General features: G+C 42.6%; 1 protein-coding gene across 6 annotated transcripts in view; it reads right to left on the bottom strand.

The window, feature by feature from the left end:
* TIAM2 (TIAM Rac1 associated GEF 2) overlaps positions 1–14,694 on the bottom strand; it is a 175,320-nt gene that overhangs the window by 92,820 nt on the left and 67,806 nt on the right. The window contains exons 1-2 of one of the 6 annotated variants that reach the window (XM_075035947.1): positions 8,167–8,351; positions 7,553–7,687 (exon numbers count right to left, since the gene is read on the bottom strand). The exons of 4 other annotated variants lie outside the window; for them this stretch is intronic. The gene's annotated coding sequence lies outside the window, so the exon portion shown is untranslated. Of the gene's footprint in view, positions 1–7,552; positions 7,688–8,166; positions 8,352–14,694 lie in introns of those variants that run through there. One more of the 6 variants, XM_075035946.1, reaches the window with a different exon arrangement.

Below are 14,694 nucleotides of genomic sequence, written 5' to 3' on the forward strand. Positions count from 1 at the left end.
TTCCTGGATTTTAACATACATTTTTATAAACATACTCTAACAACTGACATTGAATTAATACAATTAAGTCACTGTTTGGGTAAGTGTTTTATTTTCCAATTCTGTCCTCCCGTCTCACTGACAAGTTAGGGCAAACTTTGAGCCCCTTCCAGTTTTCTTTTTGGAAGACCAATTACAGATGGCAGGACTGTGATCCATTACAACGTGGACCAAACTGATCAGAGGAATGTCCCACAGCATCTGTTTATCCTTCCCCATGCCTGGATTCCGACTATGACCCTCACAGTGAAAGGCCACTGCACAATTCACTCCACCAACCACCCAGCAACCTCTCTCTTTAGGTTTGTTCTGATTTTAAGTTAATCTGCCAGTAAAGCCAGAAAAAGGCAGCACCAAGCACTGCACACACCCAAAGGTAACAAGACCCAATTTCTATCTGACCATCTGAACATACCAGCTCTTCAGTTGGCACACAAAGGCCACAACTCAAAACAAAAGGACAGAAGCTGAATCTCACAGAACACACCAGCAGTTTAGGGATTGAAATACTCCGTAGAAAAGAAGCTGTACAAGATCTCAGGGTCAGTTTTGGAACACACGTTTTAGCTAGAAACGATTCTTAATACACTACCCCGAAAAAAATTCTTTTTTGCATAAATGCAGTGGCTACTGTTCATAATTTTCAATTGAATAACTACTTGATTTGAACACATAGAGTTTTGCTCTTTTTGACTTGTTTTGTGGCTGTTTACTTTATAAGAACCTTGAAGATATTTAAAGGAATTCACTGGTAAGCTAGGTATTTTGCTAACCTTACCAAAACCAAAGGTAAATGTTGCAAACTAGAACTAAAAACAGTCTCAACAGCAAGCCTAGAAAGACATCAGTAAATAAGTGACTTAGAAGAGATAAATCCTTTTGTATCATGCTAGAGATGCTACAGACCCATAAACACAATTTCACGGCTGTTACCACAAAGATATTTGATAAAACAGGTAGGTCACAGAAATTTCACCTTATACTCAAAAAAAAAAAAAAAAAAAAAAAAAAATCTGTTTAACTTGCCTATTCTCTCTAACAATTTGGAAGGTTGCTATTGAGGACACCCTTGCCTTGCAGGTTTGATTTGCCTATGCTGCTAAGTACACCCATTTATGTAAACAGTTTTAAAAGTGTCATATACAACTTGGATTAACAAAAGACTTTGGATTCAAGGTAAACAGAAGACAACACACAAACTTCCTAAGCTCCAAGATGCTGAACAAATTGCGAACCCCCAGAAAAACTGCCTTCCTCAATCCAGGAGCACAGACCACAAACAAGCAAGGAGTTTACATTCAGAATTCTTCATCTGGGAGCAGAAAGTACATTCAACAAGGGGGCTTTGAAGGGCTTATATCTATTCATAAGGGAATACTGAACCCAATTTGTCTAAAGAAACAGGCAAAAAGACCATCTGGTCTCCATAGTGATTGCGCAATGGTTAGGTAATCCTTTTAACAGAGTGGGTAGCGAGCAAGCTGCTGTTATGAACCTCAGAAGATAGACATTCAATTCGTCAAGGCTCAAGCTGCTGCTACAGGGTCCATTGTACATGTCTGATCCAATACACAGGTCACATAATGGGTGAACGAATAAATTTATCTTCGGGTACAAAGTCTACAAAACAGTGTCTCAGTCTGTGCAGGAATCAGTCAGCAGTACAACAGAACAGTCAATAAATCCCACAGAAATAGCCCTGAGGGATTTTTCTCAGCATCCCGGCCGTCCAGAAAGCTATGGTAGGCTACACATTCGCGCACACTGCGAGAACCAATCGGGGCATCTGCAAGGCTGCACAAAGACCGTCCATCACCCTGCAAATCAGCTGCGATGCCTTTCTCTTGACTCACACTTGTGTGGAGCGATTTTCTTTCTGCTAATTACAAGGGGGGGTGGCGGGGAGTGAAGCAAGTCGCCTTACGCCCAAAGGCAGCGTGACACCGGGGCAGGGGGGCAGTCATGCACAAGCTCCAGCTGCGCTCGCTCCGAACATTTGCACATTTTACACTATTTGAACAGTGGAAGCACTGGAAATTACAGTGTCGGGGACAGAGTTCAGCTTCCCCTATACTTCCCACAGCAACCTACCACCACAGAAGACGACGTGCTTTTCTCTCTTCCTATACAGAGGGATGAATCCTTCTTGTGAGCAAAACCAGTTTCTATTAATATTTTCTGCAATTATAATCAGTATATTTAGAAAGCAGCTCACTGCGCCTGAAGATGACTATTAAGAGTTTATTTGCTTTCAATTATACCCACATTCCCTAAAAAAGAAGTTTTTAATCTTCACCCTGGTTCCCCTTGACACATTTGAAAAACACAGCTATGCAAACATACTAATCTGGGAACCCCACCAGCCCCACCACACCCAATAATTAACACAAATCATAACCCCAGAGCTAAAAACGTATTTCCCCACCTTGGGGCTTCTCCACATAAAGTTCCCCTAGACTTTTGGCTTTGAAAAACAAACACACAAGGTCAGGAGCCATTATGGGGAAGCGCCTGCTACCTATATTCCCTCATTAATACCACCGCAGCTAGACTGCTTTATAAATGCTAGAGGGGAGAATGCCTTTCTTAAAATTAAGGTGAGCACATGTACAAGTAATGTTCTGCAATTGCTCGGGTGCTTTCCTCCCCAGTCTTAATCTCTCAAAATAAAGGTTTACAAAGCTTGACATGCTAACTATATTGCAAGCAAAACTGAACCATAACAAGAACATCCCAGTACTAGGTTTGCTTATGAGATACAACAAGGAATTATTATATTACGAATTAGTGGGAGATCTGAGTCAAGGGAGACAGGCTTCTGCGCTGGTCTCATCTCCTACAGCAGGAACGCACACCAAACGTCATTTCGCTACTGCCAGCCATCGGCTTCCAATACAGTCACGCTAACCAGGCTGAGACTCTCTAAAACTACAGGTCAGAAAATGCCAAGTTCCAGACTGACGGGAGGCGAGCACAGAACCATAAGTAGACTGAATGCTCCACAACCACAGTCAACATCGGACAGTAGCCATATACCAGTCACAAAAAGGCAAGAGACTGTGGTAGCATCTTCCTAGGGAGGTTCAACAGATTTTCCTGACTGGGACTGACAATCTTGCCACCCAGGAATTCGTAAAAGCTCAGCTAAATGTAAGCCCTAGCAATGTTAAACTTTAGCCCAGATCAAGAAGTTACCCTTATGAGACATGAACACATGCACCAAAGCTATCTCTCTGACATACTTTGATGCTTTTATTCCTCTGGATGGCTGGTGACAACAAAGCTTCACTGGCAGACGTATAATAATCCCTGCTGAAGCTTCCCTGAAAATCTACTGATGAGGTACAGGGAAGTTGATTCTCACTTCATTAAACATGGCATCAGTGCAAAAATGGCAAAAACGATGACAAAAAAAAAGAACAGTATGGGTTGGTCCAGATGAGGTTAACATCATCCCATCAAATTAACACCACTGAGTGAAGACTCACTGAGGAACACAGGAACTCATGAGAGTCTTCAGTGTTACCAGGAACAATAACTCTTTATGCACAGCAAAAGAGCTTAAATTTAAAACCTCCTGTCTTTAACAAGAAAAAGGCTTTTAAAAGAAGAGCTTGATTAAGAGCTAGAAAATAGGTAAGAGCTAGGGCTAGTTGCCTCACCCCTAAAAATAAGAGCCTACATCTTTTCAGTTCTTTACAATGACACACCAGGACACAGTTTAAACTTTTTAAGAAGTCCTTACCATGAGGAAAGGACAGACAGTTATTCAAGAAAGAAATAATCTAACCAAGTATTTTATTCCTACTTGTAGCTTAAGCAGCAACCATGTGTCACAACCTCTTCAGCCTTTCTTCCTCAACAGGATTGTTACCTGCACCAGTGCAGTACCTTTCAAGAGGTCACAGGACCAATTCTCGAGTACCTGCCACCTGGCACAGTACCTCACAGCCAACCACATGGGTATAAATATCTGCCAAAGAAAGGCAGAGCTTCACCTCACTTTGCAGTGATATAAATACTTACACAAAGGGCCTTTATATGCAAAGGGCAGAATATATCCCATCAACTACTGTCTAGTAATGAAGCAAGAGGAGAGAGTCATGTATACTTTCTGCTGTGTTTGAAAACAATATTTCCACAAGGGCAGGTAAGGACTCCCAGCTGCAAAGGGGACTGTGGTGGCCACCTCTGAAGAGCACACGGTGGAGCAGGGAGGCATGGAGAGGAGAAAAGGCAGCGCCAGGGTCTTTACACAGGCAGCTGATCTGAGTGCGTGGTTCATAAGTGCACCACAGGAGACTGTCATCAGGATTAGTGGAGCTGGGATAATGGGGAATCTGAAAGTATTTCAGAGCAATAAAAAAGGAAACAGAAAGCCCCCTCATTTATACAAAATGACCAACTTGTTTTCTTTTAATGGCAGATCTAGCTAGAAATGTTGCAGCCTTTGATGTACAGCAACTACGTTAGTGATTTTTTACATCAGGAAAAGCTTTTTTTTGTTGGTTTTTCTTTTTAATTGACCAAGCAATTCCTATTTTTTCTTTCAAAATACTTTGACAATCTCATTCCCCTAATGGTTAAAACACTGTCCTTTTTAAATGGCTTATAAAGTCTTAGAAATTGTATATAACTATCTTTCAGATACTAATGTGTTCATAAGTTTCGCAAAGAATCAATGTGCTTTGTGAATTCTTACAAGGATACAGAATTATAGGTTTGAAGTTTTAATTAACTTTTAATCTTCTTCAGTTTTTAATATGAAAGTAATACAGAATGCTAGAATGTGAACCTGCCCTTCTCTTCCTGCACAGCTGTGTATGGACGGATACGTGAAATTAATGAGGGAGGCAGGTTAGCACAACACTGTAGCTGGATTAAATGTGGAGTTTGTTACTGGAAACAATTTACTGTATTTTTTATAACTATGCACTTTGGTCACATGCTTCCACAAATCAGAAGCAGATTTCTTATTCCTGCAATCTCAGTCACATTCCTATTACAAAAATATACCATAATAATTATACCATGGTATTCTTGGCAGGATACTTTGCATTATATACCACTGTATTCAAAGAATGAATAACCAAAACACCACAAGTATGCCTTTCTTTAAAAAAAAAAAAAAAAAAAGAAAAAAAGAAATAAGACTATTTTGCTTTAAAAATCCAATTTGAAGCCAGAAATCCTCGCTCACTCATTAGGCTCTTTAGAGTTATAGCCTCCTGTATTAGGAACTGTTTGGTAGCTCATGAATCAAATTAAAACCAATCACTTTTCTCATTAAACATAAGTAGTCATTATGACCCCAGACACTTCTTTTCATGCTGTGAATCATACCTAAATTGCATATAGACTTCTAATTTCACAGTTTAAGCAAGAAAGGGACAATCTCCTTTTCTGGTTCCTCCTCTTAAAATAACATTAATCCCAACAGGTCTACACTGCATCACAGATATCTTACATCAGAATTACACATCCCGTACCTGGGACATGATTCCTTCTTTTACTCAACCGATTCTTCTGGGTCCAAGACATTGGCAGCTTAATTAAATTATGCTTTATAGCTTTCAAGTTAGCACAATATGGAAGGCTGAGTCAAGCCTGAAGATCCTTATCATATTACACCAGTGCTGATACAATCTAAATCTCTAGGGACTTATTTTTCTTTGGCAGGAAAAACAAATTTCACCATTTGTAAATGTTATTGAATTTATACACAATGGCTAAAGTGCACATCCATTTAAATAAAAGCCATTAAGCTTGTTAAAAAAAACCAAAAAAACCCAAAGCAGGGATGCCAGCTAACATCTTGGCTTAATGCAGTAGCTGCAGTAGTTAAAAAGTTGGTATGTCAAAGGGTCTATTTCCTGCCCCTTGAAGGGGAAATGAACTCAGTGATCTGAAAGGTCTTTTCTTCTCTACCTACTCTGGTTGTAAGCATACTGGCAGGTCCTGATGCAGATTAATGCAGTGCTTTCAAGGGATTTCAAGGCCTGGGGCCTCAGGCGGGGAGGATGGTGTACCTGAAAGGAGCCAAGATGCTCCAAAAGCAGGAAAGCCCCAGCTCTAGCCTCGCTGCCCGCCCCAGGCTGTGGAGTAATAACACTTCAGAGACCGAGCTCAGGTCTGCAAACCTCCTGCCTGAGCTTAGACAAACTCCTGAAGAGGTCTCTCTGCCTCAGCCCTCCTTACTCATGATAACAACAGGAGGTGAGGCTGGGGCTTTCTGGTCAAACTGGGATTCCCAAATCCCCAACAGGAACATCTGCCCTTCTCTCCTGACTGCTTCAGTAGCAACCAGCTCATGCTATCAAATGCAACCATAGTCAGCAGGCAGCTATGGGGACATTCTCTCACATGCACCCACCCAAAACTGTAGGTTCCAAAACACCAGCTTTGGAGAGGGTAGGAGAAAGGTTATTTTTGGACTAGGGCACAGTTAACACTGTATCCCAAGCAGCCCAGTAGACCCTATCAAAAGGAGAAGCAAAGGGCAGCAAGGAATAGCAATCCCAGGCAGGAACATTAACCCATTCTGCCCCCAAAGACCCTCTTTGGTGTAACACGTTCCAAATCTATTGGACCAACTTTTAACCCTTGGCACCAGAGAAAAACCTGTAGTAGCAACTGGCAGGACACCAGGCTTCAGGCTGAGGGACAGGGGCTGGGATAACTGTGGGACTCCCTGCCCACCACCTATTACACAGCCCACTCCACAAGCAGGAGGGGGAAACCACACTGCATTTGGCGTAGTCTTTTCTACTTCTCGGTTTACATTCATAAACACCTGAGGGTGTCGATTCCAAAGTAAATGCTTTCTCACCCTTGGCCCTGGGACTTCCTGAAGAGGACAGAGGATCTGGGAGTTAGACACCAGAAGTAAACTTGTGACACTGTCCCTTGGAAAATTAAAAGCAGATCTCGATTTCTGCATGCCAAGAGCCCTACAGTAGTAACACAGCTTAGGGCTTCCTTTCCCTACAGGGCTTTACCCCTGTAGTACCAGCATGTTCCTCACACATTAAAAGAATAAAAAAAAGTACACTGAGGGTTAGGTTTCCCCACTAAAACACTTGCCTTGTAGCTTCACAGCTACAGAATGCCCTATTCAGAGAGTCCTCTCTTCCTGTTGAAGGTGATCAGATAAAAAAACTCCACCCCTTGCCTCTAACTACTAATTTGCTATACATTGTATAATGTTATCAAATCATCCACCCTAAAGGGAAAGAAATGCGTGATTTCCAGAATGAAGGCACCAGTGTACAAAATTAACTCCGTGACCACACCAGCAACAAACATAAACAAAGTAGCAAACTTTGGTTGCATTGCACAAGCAATTAATCACCACCCCTTAAAAAAAAAAAAAAAAAAAAGCACTTCTCCATTTCTTGGGCATTTCCCTCTTTATTTTTTCCTGTGCCACAGAACATAGTGTACAGTTATGTATTAAAAATCTATGTAGTGTTAAAAATCTATGTAGAAAGATCAAGACCTATGCAGGACCTACCTCTGCCAGATGCAGAAGCTCTGGTTTTCCACACCATCCCAGTTCAGTAGTAGTCGTAGTGTTGAAACTTTTTCCTCTAACACTTCACAAATGTATAACCCTTGCTTGGGTAAACTGTCTATTTATTGCAAGTTACTGTAAGTATTAGTGAGAATAGACAAAATAGTAAAGAAGAAAAGATTCAGAGGGATTATTAATCATACTATAGTAGGAGGCTCACTTTAACGTTGCAGAAACTAGCACACTCATACTTTCTCATACTTTGCCTTAAAAAAAAAATCCAGCCCCACCATAGCAGAGCTGTAAAATGATCCTAGTAGTGGTTTATTTAGCAATTCAGGCAATTGAGTTTGACAGATGACCACCAAGAACTGTTTTCTGGAGGAAAACCATTCATCTTGGGGGCAGCCGGCGACAGCAGAGGCAGCACGGGGGCTGCGAGTCCTGGCACTGCAGCAGCCCGCTCTGCCCTCTGCTTTCAGAGGTTTCCCAAGTCTTTCCCTACTTTTCTTTCAGTTCTCCGGGTCTGGCCAGCAGCCGGCGAGCAGAGGACTGACTGCTCTCCCCCAGCATCTCTCTCCCTGGCCCAAGTCCCCCTTCCTGCTTCTGCTTACCTTCCCCAAGGCACTGGCTTCAGCCTCCCAGCTGCCCCAGCTCTGCTGCAGGGACACGGACACGCAGACACAGGGACTTCTCCCTGCCCTGGGCACGCCAGGAAACTGTGCCTAACACTTCAAAACACTCAGCCGTTATGAACTAAAAACAGATCCTGCGCGAGGCTGGATGTATTTTTGTCTGCAGGCTACACACCCTCCTCCCATTCAATTTTTTCCATTGGTGGAACAGCATGATGCAGACTTAACCAGAGGGTGGTTTTCCACGGGCCGCCTGAAACGATTACATGGGCCGGCCTGCCACGATGCTGGGCAGCCGCCGGGGAATACGCCGTGACTGGGCTCTTGTCTGACCCCACATTCCTCAGCCGGCCGGCTGCTTCCACAGGAAAGCTGCTTGGAAGGCTGCTGAATGGAAAGGGGTTTGTTTGCTTGCCTGAAGGTAGCTCCTGCATCATCTCTTCTTTTAATTTTTTTTTGGCCTTTTGGGGTTTTTTCCCCTGTTTGTTTGGTTTGGGTTTTTTTTAAAGTTGCTAGGAGGGAGTAGGTATCCTAACATCCTTGTGTCAGATGCCCTGGGCAAAAACGTAATTCCCCCAACCACAGCGGGAATATTGTAGTCATGAAAACCTGCTCTTAAGAGTGGCTCTCAGTTGCGTTTAACAACTCTGCACAACAGCATCACGTATACAACCACAAACTCTAGTGGTCTCTTCCTTGCTGCTTCCTTTTGTCAGACTTTTATACTGTCCTATGGAGAGAATTAGTTGGGTTTTAATAACTGACCTCAGATAAAATGGGTCTCTTTAGATGTAAATGATATCCCCAAGTTTCAATATACAGAGCTAGGCTGTTAAATCTGTAGTTAGGCTCATGAACAATTGCTTTATTATCAGGAAAGCTCAACACTTCATTGATTGCAGCAACAGTTGGTGAACAAACTGAGCCAAAAAACAAGGCATTTATTCAAATATTCTAATAAAATTGCAGGGTCACATTCAAGTGCCAAGCGTGAAAATACAGCCAAGTTACACTGCAGATGACATATTCAATTGAAAAGAAACACATGAACACTATAATAGAAATCATTAGTAACCCACAAAAGCCCCAAATCAGTATTTATATCCACAAAAATGAAATAACAATTTGCATAGGAACAGGAATTTCCACTAAAAGTGGACCTCTGTTTCACTGTGTCTGCTACCCTGTCTCATTACAGAGGAAACTCCAGAACCCAGCAGCTTTGGAGTAATTTGGAACAACATTCTATTTCATCTCCAAAGCCCAGTTACAGTTAACTTCTCCACTGGAAAACAACTACTTGGATCTCTTCTCAAACTTCACAGGCTGACAATATTAGCACTGAATATGCTCTCCTCATCATGGCAAAGGTCAAATCCTTCTTTGAATTCTACTGACCTCAGTTAAGTTTTCCATAAGCAAGTTCCACAGGTTAGTTTTTGTAAAACCTAATAGAGCAGTACATGACTTATGCCCATACTCCTAATTCTATGCCTGAATATATGTCTGGGGGCTACACATCTACTTGTTCTGGTAACAACTTTGCTCTCTGTGAAAAGCAGACTATTTTCTTTTTCCTGTTCCCGGTACAGTTATATTCTCTTCAGTTAGCATTGCTGTGGTCCAACTATTTCATTAACAGGCTGGATCCAAGTCCTGGGACTAAGATAGAAGCAATGACAGCTCACGAGTCAAAGCACCAGGTTTTCCTCAGGAGCAACAGTTGGCCTCTGGTCCCATCCCCCTTCTCACACAGAGTATTGCATTTGCCCCACAAGTCCACCTCTTAGTTAATTAAATAAACCATGTCTGAATGATTCCTTAGATAAGGTTAGCCTCCAACCAGCCCAGAAGCCTTTCATCATCATCTATTTTGTGGAATTTATCTTTCTTAAAGATGAATGTTCAGAAGTATAAATACTATTCCCAAAGATGCCTCTCCAGCACCCTGTTCAATAACAGTAATTCTTCCCTAACTCAACGAAAATACCTGGACTGACATAACCTAGGACCCAGCTGAATCACATTAGTGCCTCACAATCTTCCAGCAATGGGTAATAAAGCTGTCCATTCCCTTCCTCTTTCATTTTCAGAGAGTGACTCCCAAATGTCAACAGGCATTCTTGCTATTAGTGCAAAGCACTCAACCCTGTACTTTCTCCTTCTTCAAGGTCACTGCATTTTATCATTCCAGTCCTAGGGGTCATTCAGCTATTTACTATATTATTTCTAATCTACCTGTGTATTTACTATGTCTCCCACTTTTTATCAGCCAGTTTCATCAACGCATTCCCACTTTTTGTGACAAGCCAACCAACGCTCAGTAAGTTTGGTCTCAGGACTCCCATTGATACCCCCACAGGTTCTTTTATTTTTGCTTCCACCTCTAACATACTTAACCGATTACTTTTAGCACACTGACACTGCATGTTGAAGGCATACTTTTCTGACTTCTACTTGACTTACATGGAGCTTTAACATCCCCCATCTCAGGGCTGCTGCAAGTGCCTCCCCCGACCATGGGGCCTCCCCCTGCCTTGCTCCTTGAGGAGCTCCTTGGGGAGCAGGCAGGGCAGGCTGACAGGGCTTTGGTACAGTCTAGATTGTGGGTCACAGCACAAGGGTCCTTCCTTATTACACCCCCAAAACTGAGTCTCCACATCCACTTCATCCCCTTTTTCTCACCTGCTGCCTTGCCGTTATCAACTTGGGACAACCCGGTAAGGAAATATTCTCTGGAGATCAACAAAGAGTACATAAACTCCATGCTGAACACAACAGATTAATCTCTTGCTACCATGTGAAGTATTTATGTGCCTCACAATCTTCCACAAACGCATCATCACAACATTGCTGGGAAGGAGAAGAATGCCATTATCCTCATTTTCTAGAGAACTGCTAGGTCACACAGGAAGTTAAAGGGTATTTCAATACAGTAATAAGAAGCTCCGTAGCTTGTGGTAATGCATGTCTTTGCTAGCTTAATGGCTCTTAACATATCTATTTTGCAGTAAAAACAAACTGTAGTTTGCACAGAGAAGTCCATAATGGAATTAAAAATAGAAGTTGTGCCTTGGATAGCAGGTTGACTATATAAACACTCTAGATTAAAAAGATGTTATGAAGGTTATATGTTAAATGTGTCCTACAGAATGTTTTAAAGCCAAGAACTTATTTTTATAGATGGAGGTAAATGAATTATCAAAATTAAAGGCAGCTGGTTTAACCTATGTTTTACTCTACTTTTATACTACAAAAACATTTAGATTTTACTTTGAAAGTGCTTAGACATCCCATTGTCACCACTGTTTTGCTTTCTAAGCAATGGAAATCCACTAAGAAAAACACAGAAAATGCACATATCCCTAGCATTCAAGCTAAGAAGACGACACATCTCCTTCCCTAAAGTCAGCCCACTTTTATAAACACATGCCACCCCTATAAAATATCTTTTCCTAGACACAGTCCAGTCTCTTTCTGAAAGGCCAGTTCTCCACTTTGCCTCTTGCCCTCTCCTGCCTGGCTCACCTGACGGTGATACAGCTCAGCTGTGTAAAAATCCCTGGTCCATAAGGTCCCTCAGCCAACACTCAACAGAGGGGCACTGGACAGGCACACGTGAAGAGATATCAGTATCTTGCCGATCACGGCTTGACCACAGACTGGCAGATGTGTACAGAGACTTCCCATGAAATCCAAAACATGTTCCCATGTTCTCCAAAACAGCGTATGTGTAGGAAATAAAGAAGTCTGAAGTAGGAAATAAGTCTCAAATCAGAAACCTCTAATGGAGCTCTCAAGAAAGCTGGGAAGTTGTGCTATGCTAAGTGTAACTTAGCTGCTAAAAAATAATTACATGTTATTGTCAACAAGAAAATAACCAGACATGAGTTTCAAAGCCTTGTTGATTTCATGACTAAAACATCTGAATCACGCAACATCTGCTAGAGAAATATTCTCATTAAACTGTACTTGAGGTCTATCCTTGGTATCTTTGGCCTTGAAGGGGAACTGCACAGGAAATGCAGCAGTCTCCCATTCAACCAGCAGTGAAGGGAAACTGTACACCACATGAAATTCCTCTAGAAGACGTTAATTCAATTTCTGAGAACTTCTCACCTTTCTGCAAACCAGTGCTTACGCACTCGGCTTCCTGGTCTCATCTCCAAATGTTTGTCAGATGGAAAGGGACAAAAATAATTGAGGTCATTCGTTACTTAATTCTGATTCAGAGGAGTTTGGGAAAAGAGTGAATGTGTTAGCACATTCCTTCTCACCAGAGCTGACAGACCCCAGCAGGCCATTTCACTTACTGAATGACAGCATCGACACAAGTCTAAAAGCTCTGGCTATAGGTCAGAATAGACGTTAAGCAATGAAAAATGACACAGAGGAGCACAACTTAATACCTTCAGCTATCACAGAGACTTACAATGCCCTAAGTGGCTACTACCTTCCCACCAGAGGCTACTGTTCTCCCTGTGAAATGTTATAATACAAGAGACCAAAGGGATGCTCCCCATCCCCACCTCCCTGTGGAGCCAGCGTGCCCTTGCCTAGCTCAGCAGAGGAGAGGGGCTGCTGTCCAGGCACTCTCCACATGCACCTTGTGTTCCTCTCAAATGGGTTTTCCCAGTGTCCAAAACAGGGAGAAGCCACTGACATTTGAGGCATGCAATAAACCACACCTCATGTTTAAAGCAAGATTAATTTTTTCCTTTATTTTTATATTGTGTGGTTCTTTAGCACTGCTATACTGCTATAAGCATGGGCTTACTTTTTTTTAATGATCTATTTTCAAGTGAGTTACAGAGAATAGTTGGGGAATCAAAGTGCCCCTGGTTACTGTCTTATTCATTTCAGTATAATTAAATGAAGAAAGATAAAGCATGATCACGTGATGGCAGGGCATGTGGCAGAAGCATTACTGAAAAACGGGAAATCAATTAGGAGAGAAAAAGACATGAACTATGCGGCAAACCCATCTCAATTTAGAAGACTAAGCACACTGGATGTGAGAAGCCTGGCCTGCAATGATCAAGCAGTACTCCTGCACTGGGTCCGGCTGGGATGGAGTTAATTTTCTTCATAGCAGCCCCTATGGTGCTGTGTTTTGGATCTGTGACCAAAACACTGTTGACAGGTGTCCTGGTTTCAGCTGGGATGGAGTTAACTGTCTTCCTAGTAGCTGGTACAGTGCTATGTTTTGAGTTCAGTATGTGAAGAATGTTGATAACACTGATGTTTTCAGTTGTTGCTCAGTAGTGTTTAGACTATGGTCGGGGATTTTTCAGCTTCTCATGCCCAGCCAGGGCACCTGACCCAAACTGGCCAACGGTGTATTCCATACCATGGGACGTCCCATCTAGTTTAGGAACTGGGAAGGGGGGGGCAGGGAATCGCCGCTCGGGGACTGGCTGGGTGTCGGTCGGCGGGTGGTGAGCAATTGCCCTGCACATCATTTGTACATTTCAATCCTTTTATTACTACTGTTGTCATTTTATTAGTGTTATCATTATCATTATTAGTTTTTTCTTTTCTGTTCTATTAAACCGTTCTTATCTCAACCCAGGAGTTTTACTTCTTTTCCTGATTTTCTCCCCCATCCCACTGGATGGGGGGGGAGTGAGCGAGCGGCTGCGTGGTGCTTAGTTGCTGGCTGGGGTTAAACCACGACAACAGGACACCAATGTTTTCGCTGTTGCTGAACAGTGCTGGCACAGCATCAAGGCTCTCTCCATTTCTCAGTCTGCCCTGCCAGAGAGTAGGCTGGGGTGGGCAAGGGGCTGGGAGGGGACACAGCCAGGACAGCTGACCCCAACTGACCAAAGGGAGGGATATCCCACACCATATAATGTTGTCCTGAGCAATAAAAATGGGGGGGGGGGGGGGGGGGGGGGGGGGAGGGGTTGGCAGGGTTGCTGTTGCAACATCCGAGACCAGCGAGGCCCTCACACAAGTCAACCTCCGAGTCCAAGGTGGCCCTCACAAGTGGTGGTAGCTACCGCTACAGAGGGGCTCGGCCTGCACGGCCTCAGAGGCTCACGCTTTTTAATAGACTTTTTTCTTCAGAACTAACGGTAAAAGCCTCATTTTTGAAAAACAAAGTGAGAGAGAAATACTGATACACAAGATCAAGGCGGGAACCCCTTCTGAGCAATGTTTACTACTTTCTGTATCAGTAGAGCAGAACTGACGCGTCTTTTTTGACAAGTACCCTACTTCAGCGATACACTTTTTCAATACACAATGGACAGTAACACATTTTAGTTAACTAGGCAACTATCTTCCACCTTTTACTACAACAGATAGGTGTAAAAATGCTCGCAATTTAGGACTGTTACTTTGCAGGAACAAAAATCTAAACTTGGACAAATCTCACAAAAATAGGAGTGGAAAGGTTTTTTGAATGCATTAGGTTAAACAACAAGAACTGAAGCCTTCACACATGCCATTTAAAAAAAAGCACATCTATTAAACATGTAAAAATATTTCAAGGTGGAGCCA

Source organism: Buteo buteo, chromosome 9 (genome assembly GCF_964188355.1).
Source record: "Buteo buteo chromosome 9, bButBut1.hap1.1, whole genome shotgun sequence".
NCBI classification, from domain to species: domain Eukaryota; kingdom Metazoa; phylum Chordata; class Aves; order Accipitriformes; family Accipitridae; genus Buteo; species Buteo buteo.